We start from the raw sequence: 12495 nt of genomic DNA, 5'->3' as shown, positions 1-12495 counted from the left end.
ATAAAATGAGATGTAGGTTATGGCTTGGACTTCAGAAATCAGGCATTTGCCATATTCCGTTTGTACAGATATTCTGTCCTTCATCTAGAATTTGTACCAACAACTTCTGAGTTGGTACTTCTTACTTGGAGTAAGATAGGAATAATGTTCTGTTTGGAGGGATGGACTAGACTAAATGGATTCTGAGTTTGCTTCTTACTGTGCGTTTTTCAGTACTAATATTCTTTACATGAAAAAAATATTAAGAAAAACGTTAAGAAAGTTGGAAATATCATGAGCTCTTTTCTTATATTTCATACATATAGGCATATCTGCATACAGAAGACATTATTAAGGGAAGGTATCTTCTACATCTCCTTTTACTTCTACTTCTTAAGGGAAAGTATCTTCTACATCTACATCTACTTCTACATCTACATTTACTAAAGTATCATTGTTGATTTAAAATGCTTTACATATTTTGAGAAATGTCTTCTCTCTCTGAGACATGGAACAGATCTTACATTATCACTAGGATATTATTGTTTGATTTACAGCATCCATTCCCTTTCTGTGACTTTCTTTGGTTGAACCATTTCCAAAGTTTAATGTCTTGTAGTTTAAAAGAGAATTAAAAAAACCATCTGGGAATGTTTAAAATGATATATAAACAGCTAGGTAGCATAGTGAATAGAGAGCAGGGCCTGAAGTCAGGAAGATTCATCTTCTCGAGTTCAAATCCAGTCTCTGACACTTATTAGTTCTGTGACTTTGGGCAAGTCACTTAACCCTAATTTGTCTCAGTTCTTCTTCTGTTTTAAAATGAGCTGGAGAAGTAAATATCAAACAACTCTAGTATCTTTGCCAACAAAATCCTAAATGGTATTAGGAAGAGTCAGACATACTTGAAACAACTGAACAATCACAATACCTTTATCCTTCTCTGTCTGCCTTTGTCTCTCTATACACACATACACACATTTAGATAAGTAGATATGCATAAATATACATATACATACATATATGTATAATAAAAGCAAAGGATCATCCTTCAGATTTGCATATTATGTATCTATGTCTATCTATCTTTCTATCATCTATGTATCTATGTATCTATTTATCTATCTATATACACATACATTCAAACACATATATGCATATGAATGTGGAACACTTTGTACCTGCGATTTCATCAGTATGGGAAACTCCAGATGTGAAAACTTCTTTCTCCTACACAGATGGACAACTTATTATAAGCTTAACAATCTTAAGACATTGCCGAAGGATACTTAGACTTGCTTATGATCACATAACTGTTATGTGTTAGAGACAATTTAAACCCAGATTTTTCTGCCTATAAGACTAACACTGTTGGTCTTATTTAATACACCATACTGTTTTTCTTTAAATGCTAAATAAGTATAGAATAATGTCTATTCTGGTTGTATATATTATAGTTACTGTTTTAATTTGGCCTAGAATGTAATTACAGTCTTTGTTCAAGTTATAACTATATTGAAATAACTTTAAAATGAATTCCAGTGATATGTCTAAGCCTAAAATGATATCTGAACCAAGGAAATTTCCCTGCGTCAGTGACATCATGCTGCAAGAAGATATAAAAAGCTAATGTTCTTGGACATTATTTTATTTTTTAGTAGACTTTTAATTTCCTTACAACATAATTTATTTTAGGCTCTACCTAATTTCAGAGTATACAAAGTTCATTTTGTCTATATAAATTTTCCTTTTGGGGGGGACTTGAATATTGATTGTAGTTCCCAGAATGGGAGTTCTCTAAATATTCTGTAGTTTATGCCATGTAAGTTATAGCCTTAATATCTGGGACTCACAGAAATTAAGTGATTTGCTCAGGGTCACACGACAATTTATGTATAAGTGATATGACTTATATGCAAGTCTTCTTAACTTCAAAAGACTCTTTTGCTTATATTTCCTTACCTCCTATTTACTTGGATTAATAAACACTATTTTAAAGATATGAGAAGTATGGTAGCTAGTTTATTATTATTTGTGGGCTAACCTGTGTTGGAAGATGAAATTTTCTCATGTGAGTGTTCAGTGAAATCACAGATCTAGTCTATATTATATGTTATAGATAGTCCTTGGTAATTAATATTACCTCCATTTTAGATGCTTATGTTGCTGATTAAAGAACTAAAAACACTAACTTCTGAGTAAGGAATGTAAATCATTATGTGACAATTTAAAAGGTTTGAGAGACATAGTTTCTGAGTAATTCTATCATTTTATTAATAAAGTCAGCACATTATTAATAAAAGGATGATCATTTGGTTGTCTCTCTTGGAGCAAAGACCATCATGGTGCTGGGCTTACATTTTGTATACCCTTTGAAGAGTAAGTGTTTCTGAGAAGTGACAACCAATTCTGATTGTTTAAAACAGGAAGAGATAGTCTCTATTAAAAAGGTGGATAGAGAGTGACATGTCACTTTTGCATCAAAATCCTTTGGTCACAGCTTTCAGGCAGTCTGATTATTTTTTTCTTGATCTGTTCTCCAGATCTGTGGTTTTCCCTATAAGATGTTTCATATTTTGTTCTATTTTTTCATACTTTATATTTTGCTTTGTTATTTCTTGATCTCATTGGCTTCTCTTTGCTTGTCTAATTTTCAAAAAATTACTTTCTTCTTGAAAACTCTGCACCTCCTTTTCTACTTGGTTAACTTTTTCCCCTCATAATCTTCTTGTGGTTCTTGAATGGTTATTTATTTATTTTTAGTCTTTTCTTAGTCTCTCGCATTTGACTTTTAAAGTCTTTTTTGAGTTCTTCTATAAATTCCTTCTGTGCAGGAAGCCATTTCACATTACTCTTTGAGCTAGAAGAGGGTTTTTTTTTTTTTTTTACTTCACTGTCCTCCATTGAAAATGAACTCTGGCCTTCCATATTCCCATAGTAAGTTTCTATAATGGAGTTTTTTGTTCATTTTTTTCCAATGAGAACTAAAAGTGTAAGCACCTCTAATCCTGGGGTAAGAGGCTGGTGCCTCTAGCTTCACTTCAATTCTTTCCTTTGACTTGGGATCTCAACCCCAGATCTCCACCTTCATGAAAATGCTACCAACCCCAGCACTGTCCCTGCCCCACTGTTTCTGCATTCACTGGATGTAGATGTGTTGGCTCATTCCCACCCAGGTTTGTGTTCTAATCTCATGAGGTTCCCTCAGTCTTCTTGGACTCAGACTCCCGACTGCCCACATTTTCCAGAAGATGAAAGTTCCTGTGGTTGAAGTTTGAACTCAGCTAACAGCAAAGTTTTCCACTAACTGTTTGTGAAGAACTAGTCTGCAACTGGTTACCCTTCACACCTTCTTAAACCTGGGATTCAGAGTTTTTCTTCCAGTCTTCTCAGATTGTTTCAGGATAGCCCTTAGTCTGTCTCAAGTTTTGTTTATTTTTCACTGGTCTATGGTTGCCTTGTGATGCAATTTTGTTTTGTTTGTGGGAAATCTCGAGAGTTGGAATTGTCTGACCTACTGTGCCATCTTCTAAAAATCTTCCCCATGTCACTTTTGGACAGACTATATACCCAGAGCATCTCCAGGTTTGGATAATCTATTCAAAGAATGTATATCTCATCCATTGTGAGTAGAATACAATGGCTACTCCATAAGGCTGGGGTCTTGCACAAGAAAGTTAGTTCCATCTCATTGTTAGCAAAATTCTTCAAGAGACTTACCCCTTTTAAAATCAGGAGTTTGGAAGAAGAGGAAAACCCTGTATCTCAATTATTGTTTATTAATAATAATTTCTCTCAATTATTAATTATTGTTTGGACTCTTGATATGTATTCTGAAACTTTGGTAGATGAACAGTTATAACTGAAATAGAGGAGATAGATCCTGACACCAAGATTTTATAAAATTATTCTGTTTATGAATAATAATTACACAAACAGACATTTAACATTGGGAAAGCCAATCACCTATTAGTTTCATGTTATAGATGTCAGCTAAATTGGATTTCTACTTGAAAAAGAAATAAAAATACAATCACACTTGTAGAAACTCTGGGAATTTTTGTTTTATATAGTTTGGCCTTATCCAGCACCATGGGAAGGGTTATGGGTTATGCCTTTACTAAAAGTATGATAGTGTATCAGCTGAGAAATTATGGTTCTCCAGTACGCAGAGAAAAGAAACCTTTCTGGAGAGAGGTAAAAAAACCTGATGCTTCTTTGTAGCAAAGAGGGGGGTTAAAGATTAATCAAAATAAAATCTCTACCTAGACATCTTGTTAGTATCTCAAATCCAACCTATTCAAATTCAAACCTGTTACCTTTTCCCCCTAAACTTGCCACTCTCTAAACTCTGTTATTTCAATTAAGGCTTTAATTTTCCTATTTTTGTTAATTTCTGTTAAATTATTTTTTAGACACATAGACATGGTTGGCTCTTTCCCACCCATCACTGCTTATATCCAATTCTATGTAAAGTTTTGTTTATTCTGTCTCCACAACCTAAGCAAATACTTTCATTACTTCTCACCTATAATATTGAAATAGTCTCCTTATTAATCTCCCTCATCCCCACCCCTGAGTCAAATGTCTTCAATCTCCCATTCCTTCTTCTAAGAATTTCCACTGATGGAAAACAAGATAAAATGAGGGGAAGCATTTTGAAAATTCTAAAGAACTCCCATAAATTGATTCTCCTGAATAAGTAGAATCATGTGAATTTTTAAGATAGGTACAAACCCAGAAACCTGATTGCTTTGCTGGTGGCCATTTTCAAATGATGCCAGTTTACCTGAAATCATGGCAGATGTGGGAGAGATTGAGGTGGGCAGTTTTAGTCATTCATACATACTAATGATTTCAGTAAAGGGGAATATTTCCCTTAAAATAATGGCAAACAAATAACCTTGATATCTATATCTATATATCTCTATATATTTTTATATACAGATATAGAGATATAGCTATCTATGATCTTAATCAACTTACATTTCTGCCATGGAGATAAGTTTGGTATTCAGTTTTTAGTTCCTTTGGAATGATACATTCTTGTGAATGTATTTCACAAGAATAAAATTCTTGTGAATTTTGATTGTCAAAGAATTTTTAGTGAGGTGCATCTAATTCCAGTACAAAAACTATAAAACCTCCCATGTTCTGAGTTTTGCTGGACAGGGGCTATACTTACCCTCCTTTCATATGAAAATCATTTGCACAAGCCACACCATCAATATTCATCAAATATCACACCAATTAACAAACTGTGAATAATCTCGAATAAAAATTTAATGCATGAAAACCCATAAACATCTAGGTAGCTGTTAATAAGCCAGTGTTGGAGGTAATCACACACAAATTTAATTTTAAATGTGCTTTCCATTAAGGAAGGACTATCAAAGTTAATTTAAGAATTTAATTTGTATGGCATTAACAAAATTTTAAGAGCCCTTTTGGAGGCAAAAAAGCATGCCAATGATTCCATGGATTCATAGAATATTTGTCACTTTTTCATAGAATAATACCTGTAAAAGTAAGTTTGGCATTTTATGATTCTAGAATTGTTCCATCTAAGCATCCTAAGGCTTTAATGAAGAAATCTTTACCTTCGGAATTGCTTACCTCCACCTTTCTCATATGTTTGTTTCCTAACAGAACTGTCTTGAAAATAGAAAAAAATGAGCATTGAAATACCATGTCAATAAATTTCTTTTTATTTTCTCATATCCTTAAGAAACATTCAGACTTAGTAAAGACAAATTGAAAGTTCATCAGAGCAATCATTCCCCAAAGTTTACTTCCATACATTTCAGAGTTTATTCAAACTGTTCAAATCTAGTATTTTTATAAATAACCATATCAGCCAGAACCTTTGATCATGAATTTTCTGTACATTAAGTCTTGAATAGTGGAGAGGAGAAAGAAGTCCTTGATTTCCATTTACTTACTAGATGGTGTAGGGGATAGAGGTCTGGGTCTGGATTCAAGAAGACTCAGTTTTCTGAAGTCAAATCTGGCCTCAGATACTTCTTGTCTATGTGACTCTGGGCAAGTCACTTAACCCTGTTTGCCTTAGTTTCTTCATATATATAATGATTTGTGGAAGAAAATTGCAAACCATTCCAGTATCTCTGCCAAGAAATGGCATCATTTTTTACCTAATGGGATCATGAAGAATCAGACTAAAATGACGGAACATGCATTTTAAACACTTTACAAATATAATATACCAAGAGGTTAGATGCTATTACTATCCTCATTTTATGAATGGAAAAACTGAGGCACATAGAAGTTAAATGACTCACCTAGTAAGTGTCTGAGATCAGATTTGAACTCAAAGTCATTTTGAATGCAGGTCCACTGAACAAATCACTGTGCTACCATCTGGTTAACAGGTACTCATTTAGAAAGATCTTATCAAGATATCTTAAAGATCATTTAATCCAATGCCCTCATATTACAGATGAGAAAATTAAAGTAAACAATGGTATAGAATTTTGCTCAAAGTCATGCAGTTAGTAGGAACTGAGAATAAAACTCAAATTTGTGCTCTTTCTTCTACTATACCAAACTGCCTGCTGAAAACACTTAATGAAAATAGGCAATATAAATGCATCCCATTCTGATTTTATTAGTGTTTTTTAATTAGCAATGTTCAGATTTATTTTAATATACTAGTATGTACTACTTATTGTAATTTATGAATGATATTATTTTTCACAATGTATAAAAATGATAATAACAGACCAGCTCATTCTAATCTCTCACTTCTCTCAATACAAACAAATTAGAACACTTTCAGAGAATGTTGACAAAGAAACATGATGACAAAGGTTCAGGAGAGTAGGGAGGATCCTGTGGGGGAAAAATCATTTAAAAGATGTTTGATGGAACTGGTGCTTTTTACCTGGGGAAGAGAAGGCTAATGATGTGAGATATGATTGATGTTTCTAAATTCATGAGGGGTTGCTCTCTGGAAGCCCAGAAGTACTTCATACTCTTGGGAAAACTAGAATAGTGTGATAGATAAAGTTGGTTAATTGGGATCTTGGACAAGGTTAAGCCTCTATATAAATGGGTCATGGTGGCATAAATTTAGAGTTGTAGAGGACTTCAGGGACTTCATTAGCACAATGCCTTCATTTTATACAAGAAGCCCTCAAAAGTTACGTGACTTACCAAAGATTACTCACCAAAGCCAGGATTTGAACTCAAGGCTTCTAACTCTAAGCCAGCACTTTCTCCAAAAGACTATACTAATTCTTGCATAAGAGTATCAACATTACTTTCCTCACAAAATAATTAGAAAAGTCTTTCCTGATAAATAATAAATTCCTCAGGGAAATAGACTATTTTTATTCTTATTTCATATTTCTCCATAATCCATCATAACTCCAGAGTTTTAGCACTTAGCATAGTTCAGATTAAAGGCTCAATCTGAAAAGGTAGCTTGAGATAAGGGAAAAACTAATGGGAAGACTTAGGTCAGATCCTGACTGACACTAACTAATCTTTGACTCTAGTTAGCCTTTCCTCCTACCATTTGAAAATGTTGTTCTACAAATGGCTTTGGTGGGAGACTCGTTACCCTCTACTCTCCCTCGACCCTCTACCCACTACCCTCCAAAAGGCAATAAAGAGGGAGGAAAGTAATTATTAGGAAAGTAATTATTCCTAAGATAGTTTCAGATGTTTGGAGGGCACTGAATATTAAATGAAGAAAGGTGTTTACTGGTATGTATGATACATAACCGTAAAAGCGGTTACAAGGTATATTAACTAACACTAAATGAAGTAAGTAACCTCAGAAGTCATTTTTCAATTCTACTTTAATGTGAGTGTTTATCATTCTGCACATACCTTGTTTATACAATGTTATTTTCATGTTGTTTCCTGATTAGACTCTAAGTTCCTTGAGACTAGAGTTTGTCATCCTTCCTTCCTTCCTTCCTTCCTTCCTTCCTTCCTTCCTTCCTTCCTTCCTTCCTTCCTCCCTCCCTCCCTCTCTCCTTCCTCCCTCCCTCCCTCCCTCTCTCCTTCCCTTTCTCCCTCTCTTCCCTCCTTCCTTCCTCCGTTCCTCCTTCCCTTCCTTCCTGTCTCCCTCCCTTCCTCTCTTCTTCCCTTCCTCTCTTCCTTACTACTTCCCTTCCTTCCTCTCTTCCTCCCACCTTCTTTCCTTCCCTTCATCCCTCCCTCCTTCCCTCCCTCCCTCTTTTCCTTCCTCCCTTCCTCTCTCCTTCCCTTCCTTCCTCTCTCCTTCCCTTCCCTCCCTCCCTCCCTCCTTCCCTCCCTCCCTCCCTCCCTCCTTCCTTCCTTCCTTCCTTCCTTCCTTCCTTCCTTCCTTCCTTCCTTCCTTCCTTCCTTCCTTCCTTCCTTCCTTCCTTCCTTCCTTCCTTCCTCCCTCCTTCCTTTTTATCTCTATCCCCAGCACTTAGCACAATACCTGGTTCACAGTTTGGGTCTAAGGAGAATTCATTTTCTTATTGATTGTATCCTTTTGTAAATGGAAGATGCAGAATGATTTGAATAGTTTTTCTCTTGGTATTTCACTATTCTCTTCTTAAATGCTTTGTTATTTTGTTTGATTTAGGATTGCCGCCAAGCATGTTGGTTGAGAAGACCCTGAATGTTGATTCAAGTTATATCATTTAATTATGATTAATGCTTCATATTAAATCTGGCATAACAAGAGGTTCCAGAGCTGATTAGAATTCTTGTTACAATTATAATGCAATTTGTGAAGATACATGTAATAAAAGATATAGACAAAATGCTGAAAGGATTTAAAGGGGAAAAAAAAACTGTAGAAGTGGGAGAGATGAGAGGAGAGAAGTGCTTTACCAAAAAAAGTGATATATTTGAGCTGGTTTTTGAAGAATAGAGAGGATTTTGGTAGATAGAAATGGAGAAAAGAAAGAATTGCATTTAGAGAGGGAACAGCAAGAGTGGAGCTTAGCGCTGAAAAAGGAAAAGATATGTCAGAGTAATTGGTGAAAGTACACTTTTTCTGTGCAGCTTACTTGTAATGCTAGAGAAACTGAGGCAAGATAGAGATTAAAGAGTTTTTAATATTTTATTTGGATTTCTGAGAGGGAGAGATTTTCTAGGATCAAAGGATCCAGCAGTAGCAGTTTCAGCATCAGCTTTAGAATCAGCATCAAATATGAGATTCCAATCATTTTTATATATGTGCTTCTAACATCAGGGCTCTAAGACAAAGGCAGGAGGTGGAGTCCAAACTCTGGTGAGTAGGAATTTCCAAGAAGGGACCATCAATCTCATTCTGACAGGTTGGGGCTGGGGGGGAGGAGGGGAGGGGGGTAGGACCATAAATTCTGATAAACTGGGAGTGAAGTGGGGTACTCAGTTAGAGACATGAAGTCTGAATGATAGATAGATTGAGATGGAGAATGCCAGTTAGGTATCTAAGATAGGACATCTAGAGTTTTATATTTTGCAATGCCCGATCTCTACAGCCCTAATTATCTCATTCCTAATGGTCAGGAAGGAAAGTTGCAACCAGGGGAATTGAGGCAGAACAATTCAAGGGACTGAGGCAGAACAGTTCAGGGAAACCGAGGCTGGACAATTTAGGGAAACTGAAGCAGGAAAATTAGGGAGACTGAGGCAGGACAATAAAAGGAAACTGTGGCACAACAACTTACCCATAGAACCTTGGGCAACCCAGTTCTCTGGGGTCCTCAGTTTCCTCATTTATAAAATGAGAGAATCAGATGTCCTCCTACTTTAGGCTTATGATCATCTGGGACCAGAGGATTTCTAAGATCTATTCCAGCTTCAAATTTATGATTCTATGATTTTCGATCATACTCTGAATCTCTTCTGTTTTGCCCCAAATCTATGGAATTACAAAGCCATCTCACCTTTACCCAAATCAAAAAGTAGGAAAGTTATTACAAAAAGAAAGCGAATGAACAAAACAAACAGAAAGGGTTATTAAAATGCACACCCCAATTGAATTTTAAAGAAAGACACTAAATAACCCATTGTTCATGAAGAAAAGTAAACAGATAAAATCTTAACATGCTCTGGGGGAAAAAAACCTACCCTGAAGCCAAGATGTAGTTACATAAAAAGCTAGTGAACAATATAAATACTATAAATACATACATCATTTTATCATTTACCGTTTTACTGTTAGTCGGGTCCCTCCCAAGTTGTTCCTAGGATTGTATACAAGACAAAGCCACAGTAAGTTTTTTAAATCACATGCTGCTGTGTTCTCACACACACATATTTTAGGTTGCTTTAGATAGTATTTACATTTTATTTAAATTTGTTTAAAGACAGTTTTATGTCCCCAGATTTCTGAAAAAGGGAAGATATTGCTAGTAACCAAACTGCTCTCAAATGGTCCAAGACTTCATGACATACAAATTAAACTAGAGAACACATTGAAAGAAAACAAATTCCGTACAAAAGTACCACCATATATACTCTGAAATTTTTTTTAAAAGAATATCTTAAGATTATGGCATGTATCAGCAAAAAGTAATTAGAAGGGGTTTCATTTTTGTTTTTGAATATATATTTTTATCCTGTTTCTGATGATTTCCTCCTGAATGCATCCAAGATTTTGCTTATTTCTATCTCAGTGACAAGTTTATAGGGCTATTATCTGAACCTTTAAATTATATCAAGAAGGAACATGGGACATATACAGCCATTAAGATTTATAGGCTTCTTTATGGGGGGATATCAGCATGTCTTGAGAGATAATTTTATATTTGGGACAAATACCTTTCAATTTTCAGGTCCTAGAATTTTACAGGTGGGAGACTTTTATAAGTTTTTAAGGATGTCATTCGTGATTTAATGTTTCTTGTGAGTCTCCTTTTACCTTACTTGTCCTCCACTATATGTACTACAACACATTCAAAATGTGTCTTTAAGTGAGGTGGCAGAAGTACCATGGGTCTGACAAGCACAGATTTAGAGTGAAACTATTATCTCTCTGACTTCTGACACTATATTTTTATTAATGTCACCTAAAATCCCATTAATTTTTCTTTGGTAGCCAATTCACAGTGCTGACTTGCACTGGAGTCTTATCAGAGTCAATCAAAAACTTAAGGAGGGAGGAATGTCCTATTGCTTCAGGCCAACCAACTGAGAATAAAAAGGATAGAGAAAAATAGAGAGAAATTGGGAGCATTGAATTTTTCTAAGAGAATGTGTGTGTATGTGTGTGTGTATATGTGAAGGGCAGGATGGTGTTGTGAAAGTCTGAAATAGAAAATAATGTGGATGATCAGATAGGGAAGAACTTTTCTCATTCAGGGAGCAAGGAAATTACTTCTCCAAATATATAACCACATAGTTAGGGACTAAATAGATATCACCAAGTGTGGCAAAGACTTGAAGTTTAGGAAATTGTGATTGAGATTTTGGCTAGGGAATATACTAATCTAATTTAGATTTATGATCATTTCTGGTCTATTTATCTTTCCTAGAAGAGAAGGAAAAGTAACTTATGTAATTCCGAGGGTGCACCTCATACTCATCAAATTGTCAAAAATGGTAAAGAAAAGGAAAATGTTGAAGGGATTGTAGAAAGAAGGGACATTAATGCTTTGTGAGTTCAATCACTTAAAAAAATGGAACTATGCCCCCCAAATCACTAAATTGAATATAACCTTTGCTCTGTTGATATAATTCTGAGGCCTACACTCCAAAGAGATCAAAGACAGAGGAAATGTATCCCATGTATATGAAAATTTTTATAGCATCTTTTTATAGGAGAAAAAATCCTAGAAACCAGGGATCAGTTCAGTGAAAAAATAGTTAATACAGAGCAACAAACATGCTATCCATCTCCTGAAAAAAAAAGTGATAGATTTAGGAAGCAGAATTTTTTTTGGCTTGATGATGAATATCTGTTATGATGTGTATATATGTGTGTGTGTGTGTGTGTGTGTGTGTGTGTGTGTGTGTGTATTTTAGTTTGGAGGGGTAAGTTAGATAGAAATATTTCTTATTAATTGAAAAAAATAAAGGTGCTTGAAAAATACATCTTTTCCTTTCAGGTAATCAAAAAAATGAAGTAATTCTGCAAAAAAGGAGAATTTCAAGATAAATTAATGACTCCAAAATGTAGATGAAATTTACAATCAGTGTCAGGAATTTGGAGAGCTGAAGAAATCTGACACAGAAGAAAAGGAAGAACTACTTAACAATTCTAGGTTAGGAACAGATTTGAGGTACTTCATAAGGAAAGGAGGTGGATATCCTAAGGATGTGGAATAATGATATGAATCCTCAAGTAAATATCTCAGATGAGAGATTATCTCTTGAAGATCATAAAAGGACTTGCAATGGTATTGGATGACACCTTGCTGAAGAATCCCAAAGCAATTATTGAAAAATAAGGATTATAAACCTATTCTCTCAAGACTTCCACACCAATTAACCCCTATCAAAGTAGTTGAAGACCTTTCCTCAAGCTATACCAAGAAAATAAAGACTATTAGTCATGGTGTTTCTTCCTTAGATTAGGTGACA

The sequence above is a fragment of the Sarcophilus harrisii genome, chromosome 5 (assembly GCF_902635505.1).
Source record: "Sarcophilus harrisii chromosome 5, mSarHar1.11, whole genome shotgun sequence".
Taxonomy (NCBI): domain Eukaryota; kingdom Metazoa; phylum Chordata; class Mammalia; order Dasyuromorphia; family Dasyuridae; genus Sarcophilus; species Sarcophilus harrisii.
The sequence above is the reverse complement of the archived record's forward strand: the minus strand, read 5'-3'. Positions refer to the sequence as shown.